This window comes from Balaenoptera musculus, chromosome 9, assembly GCF_009873245.2.
Source record: "Balaenoptera musculus isolate JJ_BM4_2016_0621 chromosome 9, mBalMus1.pri.v3, whole genome shotgun sequence".
Taxonomy (NCBI): Eukaryota; Metazoa; Chordata; class Mammalia; order Artiodactyla; family Balaenopteridae; genus Balaenoptera; species Balaenoptera musculus.
The window spans coordinates 80,654,705-80,667,112 of record NC_045793.1 but is presented as its reverse complement, the minus strand read 5'-3'; the positions used below and the strand labels follow the sequence as shown (position 1 = coordinate 80,667,112).

Genomic DNA, 12,408 nt, shown 5'->3' with positions numbered 1-12,408 from the left:
GTGAAATTTTGCATGATTCTGGTGTTCACAGTGTTCAGGTTGCCTTCCTAATGTTTCAGTTATTTTCTTTGATAATATTTGATATATGTTGACTGTTTCAACTAATAGAAATCATCTTTAATCTAGCTACCTTAATGAGAATAAAGGAAAATAGTATAAAGTATTGAAACAACATTCAAATTTTATCTATTTTGAAGAAACAATTGACTCATTTTCAATAAGGAAATATTATTTTGTAAAAGAAATCATACAATTTTTCCCTGACATTACATTATATAGTTTATAATCAGACCATGAATGCATGGAAAATAAAGTAAAACTATATTTTAAAAGTAATTATCTAATGTTATTTACTTATTCACTTTATTTTAATAAAAAAAACTTATAAACAGCTTGATGTAAATGAAAAATTGTGCCTTTCACGTCCTTTTCCATGTTTGATAGTGAGAGTGAAGGCAATGCAGTGCAATGGAAAGCACTCTGAATTGGCTGTCAGGAGAGCTGAGTTTAAGTTCAGCTTTTACCACTAAGTAGCCATGGGATTTGAGAATATTATTTAAGCAATCTGAGTTTAAATTTCCTATATTATGAAATGAAGGATAGGAATTAGAGGAGCTATGCAGTAACTGTAAGATATAGTATTTTATAAACATGTATTTTTAAGCAAAAATTCATGGAAATTGTGGTCACAGTTTAACTCTGGACACATCATGTTTTAAAAAGTAAGATATCAAAAAAAAAGTAAGATATCAGATATTGCTGAGCTTTCTGCTTAGGATGGTATTGGGCTTCAGTAGTCTTGTGTATATCAAATTTTCCAACTTAATTTTTTGTACTAAAATCTTCCAGATCAAAATATTTTTCTTAGCAGCACAGTTGAAAAGTACTTTTCATTTCTTTCTTAGGAGCTTATTAAAATTTTCAGACTCTTAGTAGTATAAGGTAGAAAAGTGAATGGGATTACATTTTTTGTCATCCATGTGGCAAACACATCATTTCATTTTGTTTTTTCATTTTACCTGAAGTTGATTTTAATCAAGAGCCTGGAGGGCTTCTCTGGTGGCGCAGTGGTTGAGAATCCACCTGCCAATGCAGGGGACATGGGTTCGAGCCCTGGTCCAGGAAGATCCCACACGCCGCGGAGCAACTAGGCCTGTGCACCACAACCACTAAGCCTGCGCTCTAGAGCCTGCGAGCCACAACTACTGAAGCCTGCACGCCTAGAGCCTGTGCTCTGCAACGGAAGAAGCCACGGCAATGAGAAGCCTGCGCACCGCAATGAGAAGCCTGCGCACCGCAGCAAAGAGTATCCCCTGCTCTCTGCAACTAGAGAAAAGCCCACGCGTAGCAATGAAGACCCAACACAGCCAAAAATAAATAAATAAAACAAATAAATTTATTAAAAAAAAAAAGGAGACTGGAAACTATTGATTGCCTCTGATGAATTTATGAACAAAGGGGTGTCAGTTCACATCTAGTTTTCTGGTCGTTTGCATGGTAAAAATGGAAATATTTTGCTTATCAATGGTATAATATTTTCCTATTCCTCTGTCAGATAAGTTATTACATCTTATTCTAGAAAAAAATTCATATATGTCTAAGAGACTGTGCAATCTTAGCGTGAACTTTTAAAAATTCCATACTGTTGTTAGGAAAAATTTGCAAAAATTTGACGTAGTGTTAAGGTAGTACCTAGGACTGCTATCTAGCATGACATAATACAGAGAATAGGTGCTCCTCCCTGCAAATCTTCCATTTGCCTCCAAGATTTAGGCCAGCAAAGGGCAAGTCAATATGGGACACTAAACATCCATCCTTTCCAGGTTAATTTAAATATGTGGTATGACAGCTATTAAATGCCAACAAAATATAAATCAAAAGAAGAAAAGTTTGCCAGGATAAAAGCACTTAAAAGGAGCTTGAACCCTCGCATGTATACAAAACCCAATTTGCAACACTAGAAAGATCCAGACTTTTAGCCTCTGTATAAAGCTGTGTGGTAATCTCAAGTGAGGTAACTTGTTAAAACAGAAGCTAGTCTTGTAGTTCTTCATCATCAACCTACTTTTTAAAGTATATATCCATAATGCATATTAGATAGGTATTTATTTATCACAAGAGAAATCCTGAGGTATAAAAATGTTGAGGAGACCAGTTTAATGTCATTTCAGTGGCAGCAAAAGTCACACAATGAATCAGTGACAGACCTGTGAATTGATTTTAGATCCCATTAGACTCCCTTTTTAACCACTCAGCAATTCCTGAGATTGCTTTCAGTGGCCGGAGATGCACAATCGAATTAAAACGGCAGACTGGAAAAATAAAATAAAATAAAAATGGAAAGTAGTCATTCTATGTGGTTTGATTTCTGACAATTTGAAACAATATATTTCCCGCATGTAAACATACAAATCTCAAAACTGTACTCAGGTACTAATATCAAATTTTCTATCATTTCTATAGGAATGGATTGAAATTACTAAAGTATCTGAGTAAAATAAGCAAAGATAGAAATAATTGTGTTAAGTGAAAGTTGAAAGCCTATGTCATTCAATTTTTGAGGCAATGATTAAAAGATGTCCTTTCACATAAATATATATTTATCCAAATATATTTATTCTAGCTGGAAACTCTAAAGACTCATAAGTACAAAATTAATTTTGAGTAAGAATGTAGCTTTTTAAAAAAATACATTAATATTTCAATATCTTCATAGGCAGAGATAGCTTGATAAGGTCCATTTACATTAAGGAAAATGAAATAAAGACTATACCAATTTTCTGTTATTTGATAATTTGTGTGCATTGTAAAATTAAGTATTTTCTGTTTATTAATCTAAAATTCTATGTATAGTAATATCCAGATTCTTCTGTGTTCTTGAAACATTTATTACGTGATCAAAATATTGAGAAATAGTAAAAGGGCATGTTTCATTGCTAAACTTACTTTGAATGAGAATTGGGAAACATTAATTTTTAAAATATTTTAAGAAATCTATTTCAAATCTATTTCTATATATTAATGCTACAGATTCTGGTTATCCCTTTTGCGTAAAAAAGAATCACAACTCTTGGGCTTCCCTGGTGGCACAATGCTTAAGAATCCACCAGCCAATGCAGGGGGCATGGGTTCAAGCCCTGGTCCGGGAAGATCCCACATGCCGCAGAGCAACTAAGCCCATGTGCCACAACTACTGAGCCTGCACTCCAGAGCCCGCGAGCCACAACTACTGAGCCCACGTGCCACAACTACTGAAGCCCACGCGCCTAGAGCCCGCACTCCGCAACAAGAGAAGCCACTGCAACGAGAAGCCCGCGCACCGTAACAAAGAATAGCCCCTGCTCACCGCAACTAGAGACAGCCCGCGCACAGCAGCGAAGACCCAACACAGCCAAAAATAAATAAATAAATTTATTTAAAAAAAAAAAAGAATTACAACTCTCTTTGATTGTAAAACATATTTGCACTCTCCTGTGTGTCTAAGTGGAAGTACCAGTAGGCAAGTTTTGTTTATTTTTGCTCAACACCTTTCTTACACAGAGAGGGAATTAGTAGCAACAGAAAGTAACTGTTTCGTGGGTATCCAAGCACTTCTGTTATTGGAACATGACTTCGAGATTATATTATTATCATATCCTTTTAAAGGACACCATGAATTTGCCACTGCCATTTTACCAAGTTGACAGTCACGGTCACATTTTCAGCACTGAGAACTTAATGCTTCTTTTAAGAAGGTTCCTACTAATGCAAGTTGTAATTCATTTTACTTGAAATTCACTATTTTGAGAGTGTTTACACCTGAGTATTAATGAACACATAGTGCATGTTATTGAATATGGCAGGATTTCCTTCTTTTTTAAGGCCTAATCATATTTCATTGCATCTGACACCACATTTTCTTTACCCATTCATCTGCTGATGGACATTTAGGCTGTTTCCCTATCTTAGCTATTGTGAATATTGCAATGAACCTGAAGGATATTATGCTAGGTAAAATAAGCCAGGCACAGAAGGGCAAATGCTACATGATTCCAGTTATGTGAGGAATCTAAAACAGTCAAACTCACAGAATCAGAGAACAGAATGGTGGTTGTCAGGAGCTGGAGGTGGGGAAAATGGGGAGTTGCTGCTCAATGGGTATAAAGTTTCAGTTACACAAGATGAGTAAGTTCTAGCGATCAGCTGCACAACACTGTGCCTGTAGTTAACAGTACAGAATTGTGCACTTAAAAAGTTGTTAGGAGAGCATATCTTGTTAAGTATTCTTACCACAAGAAAAAAAAAACTAACAAAAAAATGCACATGGGACAGCATCCTACCAATGAGGATGCTACAATATTGGTACAATATGAGACTAATATTGATGTCACTAGGAAGGTCGTATGTTATTGATGGTTATGACAACAAATTTACTAGTTGTGTGATGATAGGTAGATTGTTGACTCTCTCTGAGACATAGTTCCCTAAAATGAAAAATGGAGATAACACCTTCATCACAGGGTTATAAATACAAAATGCTATAATAGTCATAAAACCATCAAATATGCCAACGATGAGTCATGAATAGTAATAAAATTAATGAAAAAATCATGGAGAGTAGTTACAGCAGGATGGAAATTGGGCAGAATAACAAGGGATAAATTGGATACATCATCCACATAAAAATTTCACAATATCAGTAAAAGCTATAAGATAGTAATGAAATTAAAGCATGGATTTTTTTTCATTTAAAAATTACTATTTCTAAGTATGATATATTATATCTTGTTTCTTTTTGTTATTTGTGTTTTCTTATTTTTATTTTTTAAACAAAGTGTGTTTGAATTGCTTTCACATATGCATTACACAAAATAGCATTCTCTGGATTTACAAGTGTGGAGAAACCATGTTTTTGTTATACACTGTGGGTGAGAAATTCGCATAACTTTGCATATGGTAGCTTAATGTTTTATGCACAGTATAAATTCAGCTTATTTGTAGACTTAGGAGTGAAAATTGAGTGTGCATAAGCCACAGTATGCTACAAAACATGTTTATCTAATTGTCCCCAGACAATTGGGAAACCATCTTTTCACTGGGGAGTTTAAAGAGTATCATCATGTCAGTGTACATCATCTAGTGGTTTATGAAATTTAGATGTTATTTTCTTATTGTTTGTTATGAGAACTTTAAACAGTACTCAGTATCTTTCCCTCACTATCAGTCCAGGTTCTCATCATGTGACACTACTCAACTTTTGCCATAGTCTCAAAATGGATGTACCTATATGTCTATTCTCCCCTCCACACATACATTTACACCAAAAACATGTTTCAGAACCAATCATAGCAAACCAGTAGTTTCTTCCTAAAATCTTGTATAGCTCTTGGCTAGCTTCCCTAAACTCAACTTGATCCTAATTTTCCAGCCTCATTTTTGAAAATCAGTGTACTAGATGCACACTGCGGTATTTGCCATTTCCCCACTGGACTTTAATGTCTCTGTTTTTCTATTCTATCCTTCTAGGCTTACTAACGGATCCTCCACATCCATCAATACTTCACCCATTTTTCAAAACTCAGCTTACATGTGATGACCTTTCTTCACTTCATCAAGTGTTCCCTTATTTACAGCCATCACCTTGTTCAAACTAGGCACACATTAAGTATTTTTGGAATATAAAATAAATACATGAGAAAATCTCTGACTTAATACCCTAAATCAGAATTAGTGATTTTAACCCTTCTCTCGCTCTGTACCGGGCTGGTACTTCCTTTTAAAGGAGCAGGTTCTCCACTCAGACATAAACCAATGAATAGCATGATTGCCTCAGGCCCATTATAAAATACCTATGAAAACCTTAATTTTTCATCAGTACAGTGAGGATGTGAAGAGCGCCTACCTCATCAGATTTTGTGAACACTGAGTAAGGTAATACATTCAAAGCAGCCAGTACAGAGCATCATTATTGCTTAGTAAATACTAGTTGTTTGGAGTATAGTTGTTATTATTACTGATGTTTCATCATGTTGAAGTTACATATTTATGTACACGTTAAATCTTTGAGGGCAGACATTTGTGGTTATGTTCCTCACCATTGTTAGAACCTTGCTTAGGAAAAATGTTTCTTATATTTTTATTAAAGTCAACTTTATCTCTATTGAATATAAATTGCTTCTGAATACAAATTGCTTCCAAGATCACTTGGGCGTTGATTGTAGCAGTTGAACAGAATTGTAGCTACAAAGCTGAAGAGCCCTAGATGTAAATGTTAAGCCTCCATTATCTCCTACTATTCCCCCAAATCTATTTAATAAATAAAACCTTTATTCCAGAACTTCTGGTTTTCTCATTATGTCTTTCCTTTTCACCTCAGTGCTATGCTCATCACCTCACGCTGATTCACAGCACCAGCCTTTGCTCTTTCTATTTCCCCAGCTCGCATCACGCCCAAATTGACCACATGTGGTAAGCCTGGAGCAGCTGAGAGCCATGAGGAACCTAGACCAGAGGCCATTACACTAGAGCAAGGGGAGTGTCCTCAGATGTGAAAAACAGGTGACTCTATCTGCTTAAAAGCTACCACAAGGTATCTTCTTAGTGTGCCACCAGTTACCTTGCATAGCATATTTTCTAATAGTAACTAAATTTATAAAATTATAAAGCTAAGTATAGGTTCTTCCTGGTTCAAATTAAGTACCAACAAAACTAGAAAGCAAATACAATTGAAATTAGCAATAGCAAAGCAATGGGACAATAACATCTTTGTGTATCTTGAAAAGTAAATACCTTCTTACAATATGAACGTGGTTCTAGTGACCAGAAGCTAGTCTTTGAAGCGAGCAGTTCTACCTTCCTTTGTGCTCTGGGGTAATTTACTTTTCTCTTTTTGAACCACAGCAAGATCTTCCTTCACACAGCCCACTCTGACCTCATTTTGGCCTGTACTTGGCAGGAAGACAGTGTTTGCATGTTAACTCAACCTTTGTTTCCTTCTTATTAATAGCCCAAGAAAATTAAAGGTATATCCTTGGCACTCACATGCTTATAAGCCTTAAGCAAACATGAGCACTAAAATCTTAAGATTTTTACATGATTATGAGGTAGTTATCCAAATAATTTAGAACGGACTTGTATCATTTCCTCAGGTTATCATCAAAGTGAACAATCATGATTTAAAACAAATCTACAAGATAGCTTGCTGAGGCCTATTTGAAACACACTCCAAGAGGAGGTAAACATGTTCTGATTTGTGGAAACTCAGTCTAAATTTATTTTGGTATTTTCCCCAAGTTTCAAATATATTAAAGTAATGCCTTCCTTCTCACCTATATATCCAAGCTGTATTTCCACTACCTTAAACTTTGGTTCCAAATGAAGTAATTTAGGCAAGAAGACAAAGAGATAAAGGAAGAAAAACAGAACTAGAGTTCAAGGGCAAAGAAAGGGTCATGAAGAGGAAGAACAAAAGAGATGAAAACAGCCCAAACAGGTGAGCAGGCAATGGGATTTAGCACTACTCTTTGTGTTTTTTGAAAAATGTAATATTGATAACAAACAAATTAGAGCTTTTATAAACAGAAACTTCCTTTTAAAATAGATTATATAGGGAATGAGTGCAAAGCAATCAATCAAAAAGGGCACAGTAAGAGAAAGATTTAAGTTGGAGTACATACCTCCAGTGACAGATTAGCTCCAATAAATATAAAGTCTTTGATCCAAACCAGCTACTAGTAGTTATGAAGAAAAGAAAAATATATATTGGTTAATGTGCTGTTTATGATTTAGTCCTTGTGTCTGTATTGATTGTGAATGAAGATGTCACTCAGAAATTGACTACTACGGATAATATAGTCTTTTAATAAGTAATTGATAATGACATCATTGCACCAATATGGCCTTAAGAAAACTGTTTAATTTTGTTCAAATTCTTTTTCTGGAACTAGGTGAACCAGATCTGACAAAACATGAAACTAAATACCCTGCAAGTTAAGAACTGAATGCTAACATTTCTATTTTTTTCTGTCATTGTTCTTAGGAATAAAAAGTGATGAAATACTATGAGGGGGGAAAAAAGAAAACATTTTACAATTGAGCCAAATAAGTGTAGAGGGTAAAAGTGTATTAATCTCATAACTATGGTGTTTTCATACCCTATATTTAGAGCAAACAAGTCAAAATATAAAATGGTGATTTGAAATATTTTAAATAGGGCATAGGAGATGATGGTTTGGATTTTTGCTTCTCTCTCTCTCTTTCACCATTTGTGATTTTTTTTTTCCTAAACTTGTTTCTAATCATAACTTAGGTCCCCCTACTACCTCACTTGGCCACTAGTTCCGCTGATTTTGAGAAACAGCCTCACTGATAATATCTAGAGTTAGAATGTGAATAGCTCACAAGAAATACATTGGTGAGCTGTTAAGGTCACAGAATTTATGAACTGTGATTCTTTTTCTCAAATACAAACAGCAAAGCATTTTAAAATTTCATCTGCAATATAAACGGTGGTATTGTTTATTCAGCATGGTAACTTGTATGGTCCACTTTCCAACATGATTCAAGTATTGAAAGATTAGGGAAGAAAAACCTAGAAACCATAATGGTCTTGCTCTAACCACGCTTGGCTCAGGTTGAGAGTGCAAATGAGGGACACGCTGCCTCTGCTGGAAATGATGAAGCCGAGAAGAAATCACCAAGGAATCCTGACTTTTCCCACCTAACCTACTAACGTAAGTGGGAAAAGTCAGACTCCAAGACATGATCTAAGAAAGATGGAATGATGTAACCAACCCCAAAACAACGCCTCATTGTTTTACCAAGATATCTAAATTTCTTAGCTTTAGCATTTCCTCTTAGAAATAAACTTGTACTCTATTGGACTCAATGACATAATACATTGAGAGAGATAACTCAACTGGAAAAAGTTAGATTAGATGTATAAATTAGTCGACAGAGCACTAGCTACCACTTAAGTAGTATTTGGCCCTGGAGACTGTTACTAAGAGCATGTGATTCAAAGTTTTACATAAAAGCAAACTCTTATTCTTGGTGGAAGAGAAGAACCAGACAAAACATTTTATTTTATATCTTGATATATTAGTTGTCATTGTAGAAATGACCTTAGAGATAGCCATTAAGCTTCATTGCATTTCTTAATGTCCCTTTGGTTCTATCATAAATTGAGATCATGACATTATGAGAGTATTTATAGAGTTAATATTTTCCAGCTCTCATCTGGGTCCATCTTTCTTTAGATTTCCTTCCCAGTACAAGGAGGAGGCCCATTTAGAATCTGAGAAAACATCCAGACACTTCTTCGAAAAGCTATACTCCTCCTAAATTCATACATTTTTTTTTTATTAACAGATGTAAATTTGAAAGGGAAATACCATATACTATAAGCCTTTTGGGAATATTCTGTCTCGTAAGGATGACTTACACTTTTCATTTGAATGGCATGGATGCTGGAAGCTTAAACACAAAACTCATCTGTACTCTAGCTCTGAATCATTCCTTCCGTGAACTCTGCATGCATTTCAATAATAAACACACACATGCGTATGGAGCATGTGACCTCACTGGCAGTTATCTGCAATGTCAAGTACTACTGGAGGATAACCAAGAATTGACTGACACATCTTATAGAACTGGAGTTAATTAATAGGTCTACCAATTCCCAATTGTACTACAGGAAACACAAACACAAAATCTGCTTAATACAGCAATAAATGACATACTGTGTGTGGTCATAAGGCATTCACTATACAGCAAGAGTAGTTTTGGAATACAGTACTGAGGAGTTTAAATACTGCTATTAAAATGTTAGAAGAGCAAAATCGGGTCTATTTTCATAATTAGAAGACTAAAAAAGGTTTTTTTTTTTTTTTTGCAAACGGTTCATCATTATTTAAAAGGAATTGCTAATTTCCTCGTATAAGATCTGAAGCTATTAAATGATGAAGGGAGTCTTGCTTTGTTTCAAAAGTGATGTCTTTACTTCTGTGGCATCCAGCCATCTGGAATGGTAAGTCCATAATTTCTAACAATGGATTTCAACAATCTTGGTGACTCAGTGTAAGACAAAGAGTTATTTTAAAGGAAGAGCACTGCAAAGAAAAAACTGGATGTTAAAATGTCCATGAAGTCATGATAAAAGCAAAAAGCAAAATGTCTTTTTTTGTATGATAAAATTATTTGTAATATGTAAAGGCTGGACAGAAGTTTAAAAAGGAAACTATTTCATTATTTTATGTAGAATGGGGCAGGAACAGCAAAGTATACATGCTACTTTACAACCAGAATATAGGAGAAAGATTTGTCTTGGTTCTCTCTGAAAATCCATCCTTGTAAATAAAAGTTACTAAATTCAAACTTCATGAGACCTTATGAACTCTTATCCAACAATCCTGGCCTCAGTCCTGATTGTTATTTTATTTCTTATTCATCCAATCTTTCCATTACCAGCATTATTTTCCTAACAGCATGAAGCACATATTGTCTCTTTTTTCTCAACTTCAAAAACAGCGTAACTGTTTAAATCCGAGTGTAGTATTTTTAGTACCAATATAGATCAATTTAAAGCAGATTCTCTCTTAAGGCAGCTTAAGCATTGAAAATTAAATTTTATGTTGTCTAGACAAGCCATCGTGATAATATCTTTTCCAGAATTTCCTAGATTGACTGTCTAGACTGCTCCAAATTCCCCCAGGTAATTGCATAATCATTTTCCCTCCGACCCCCTAAACAGTCTGGAACAGCATCCCCCCCATGTATAGTTGCCATGCAAATCAAGATCACTGAGCTTCTGAAGGAGGACTTCTCTCAAAGGTTCTGAGTTTTAGGATTTCAGGAAAATACTTGTACGTCAATATCCCACCTTAAGGAGACTGGATGGGAAGCTTTATTTATTTATTTCAGTGGAGGAAATGGCCTCCTCCATTTTCCTGGGTAAATGGCCTGGCTCCAGAAGCTGTACCTCTGCATCCCCCCACCCACCCATAAAGCAGCAATAAAGTAGTTGATGAGATGAGAAGGAAGGAACTTTGTTAAAGAGCAACTTCAAAAAGAAAAAAAAAAACAACAACTACATTTTGGGGAAAATGGTAAAAATACAGGAACAATATATGATATTTTAATTTAAATGGCCACCAAGATCATCTAAGCTTCAAATATAAAAATAGAAGAAATTAGGCTAAGTACAGAATGACCTGGCAACAATGAGAGCTGAGTGCAGTAACATACAACCTCTGATGAATGAGGTACATTGAACAGCAAGGTGATAATTATTACCATAAATCTGAAACAGGCTTTCAGCCTGAGATACACATTTCTATTTTAAAAATGCTAATCCACATTTTTTTTTTCAGTATGTACTACCTATTAGACAATGTTAAACTCTTACAACAACTGTATGAGGTAGAGACCATTCTCATTACCACTTTCTAGAGTAGAAACAAAGACACAAAGAAAGTTAGTAGCTTGCTCCTTATCAAGCATCGAGTACTGAATTGAGGTTGGACCAAAGCCCTGCAGTGTGAGGCCAGGTGACACGCCTTTAACAATGATGGGATTAGAACTCCCTGAGTTTCTACAGCAAAAAATGTCAGTGGGTCACGCCCTGCTGGGAGGGTTGGAAGGCAGTTGGAGGTAATAAGTCAACTTCTCATTTAAAACATATGGACACTGAGAATCACAGAGGTTTGTTTTGTTTTTACATATTATGAGACAGAGCCTCAGAGAGGTTAAGTAATTTTTCCAGTGCTCCACAGCTAGTAAGTTGTCGAACATGATCAGAAGCCAGATCTGTCCCTAAAGCCCATGTCTTTTCCACCAACCTGTGCTTGGAGCTCAGCTGTCCGGACCCCACTGTCTTATACAGCATGATGCCTGGCAGATGTGAAAAGTGCAATAGGACATGGGGAAAGTTCTCCAGAGCTGTCTCCAGTAAACAGAGAAGTGAGACCCAATTTTAGGGTGCGTGACTATAGGAAATAGCTGAGAAGGAAACAAAGAGGGAGAGATTTATCCAGAAGTTACTGAAAAGTTTAGTATGCAAAGTCTCCAGGACTGTGTGCAGGAAATTATTCCTAATTTCATCAATATGAAACAAGTAATTTAAGTGGAACTGCCCTTCCTTAAAGTTAATTTTTACTTAAAACTCTTGGGTATGTCAGCAAGAACAGTACGCATACTTGTAAAGGAAGGAAGAAGGATGCAGTGGGAGAAGAGGCTGATGAGAGCAAATGTCTACGCCGGTGAGACCTTGGTAAAGGGTTTTTATCTTCCCAGGATCATCAGGAAAGTCATAATAATTGTGTTCAGTCTAGAAACCACATAGCCTCGAAGGTGTCTTCTTATACAAAGAAGGCACAACACAAACTGTTTTGATTTCTAAGTCTTTGGGTTGAAAGAAAATATTTGTAACAC

General features: G+C 35.6%; 1 protein-coding gene across 3 annotated transcripts in view; it reads right to left on the bottom strand.

Moving 5' to 3' along the window:
• SEMA3A (semaphorin 3A) overlaps positions 1–12,408 on the bottom strand; it is a 496,493-nt gene that overhangs the window by 136,078 nt on the left and 348,007 nt on the right. The gene's annotated exons all lie outside the window — the stretch shown is intronic.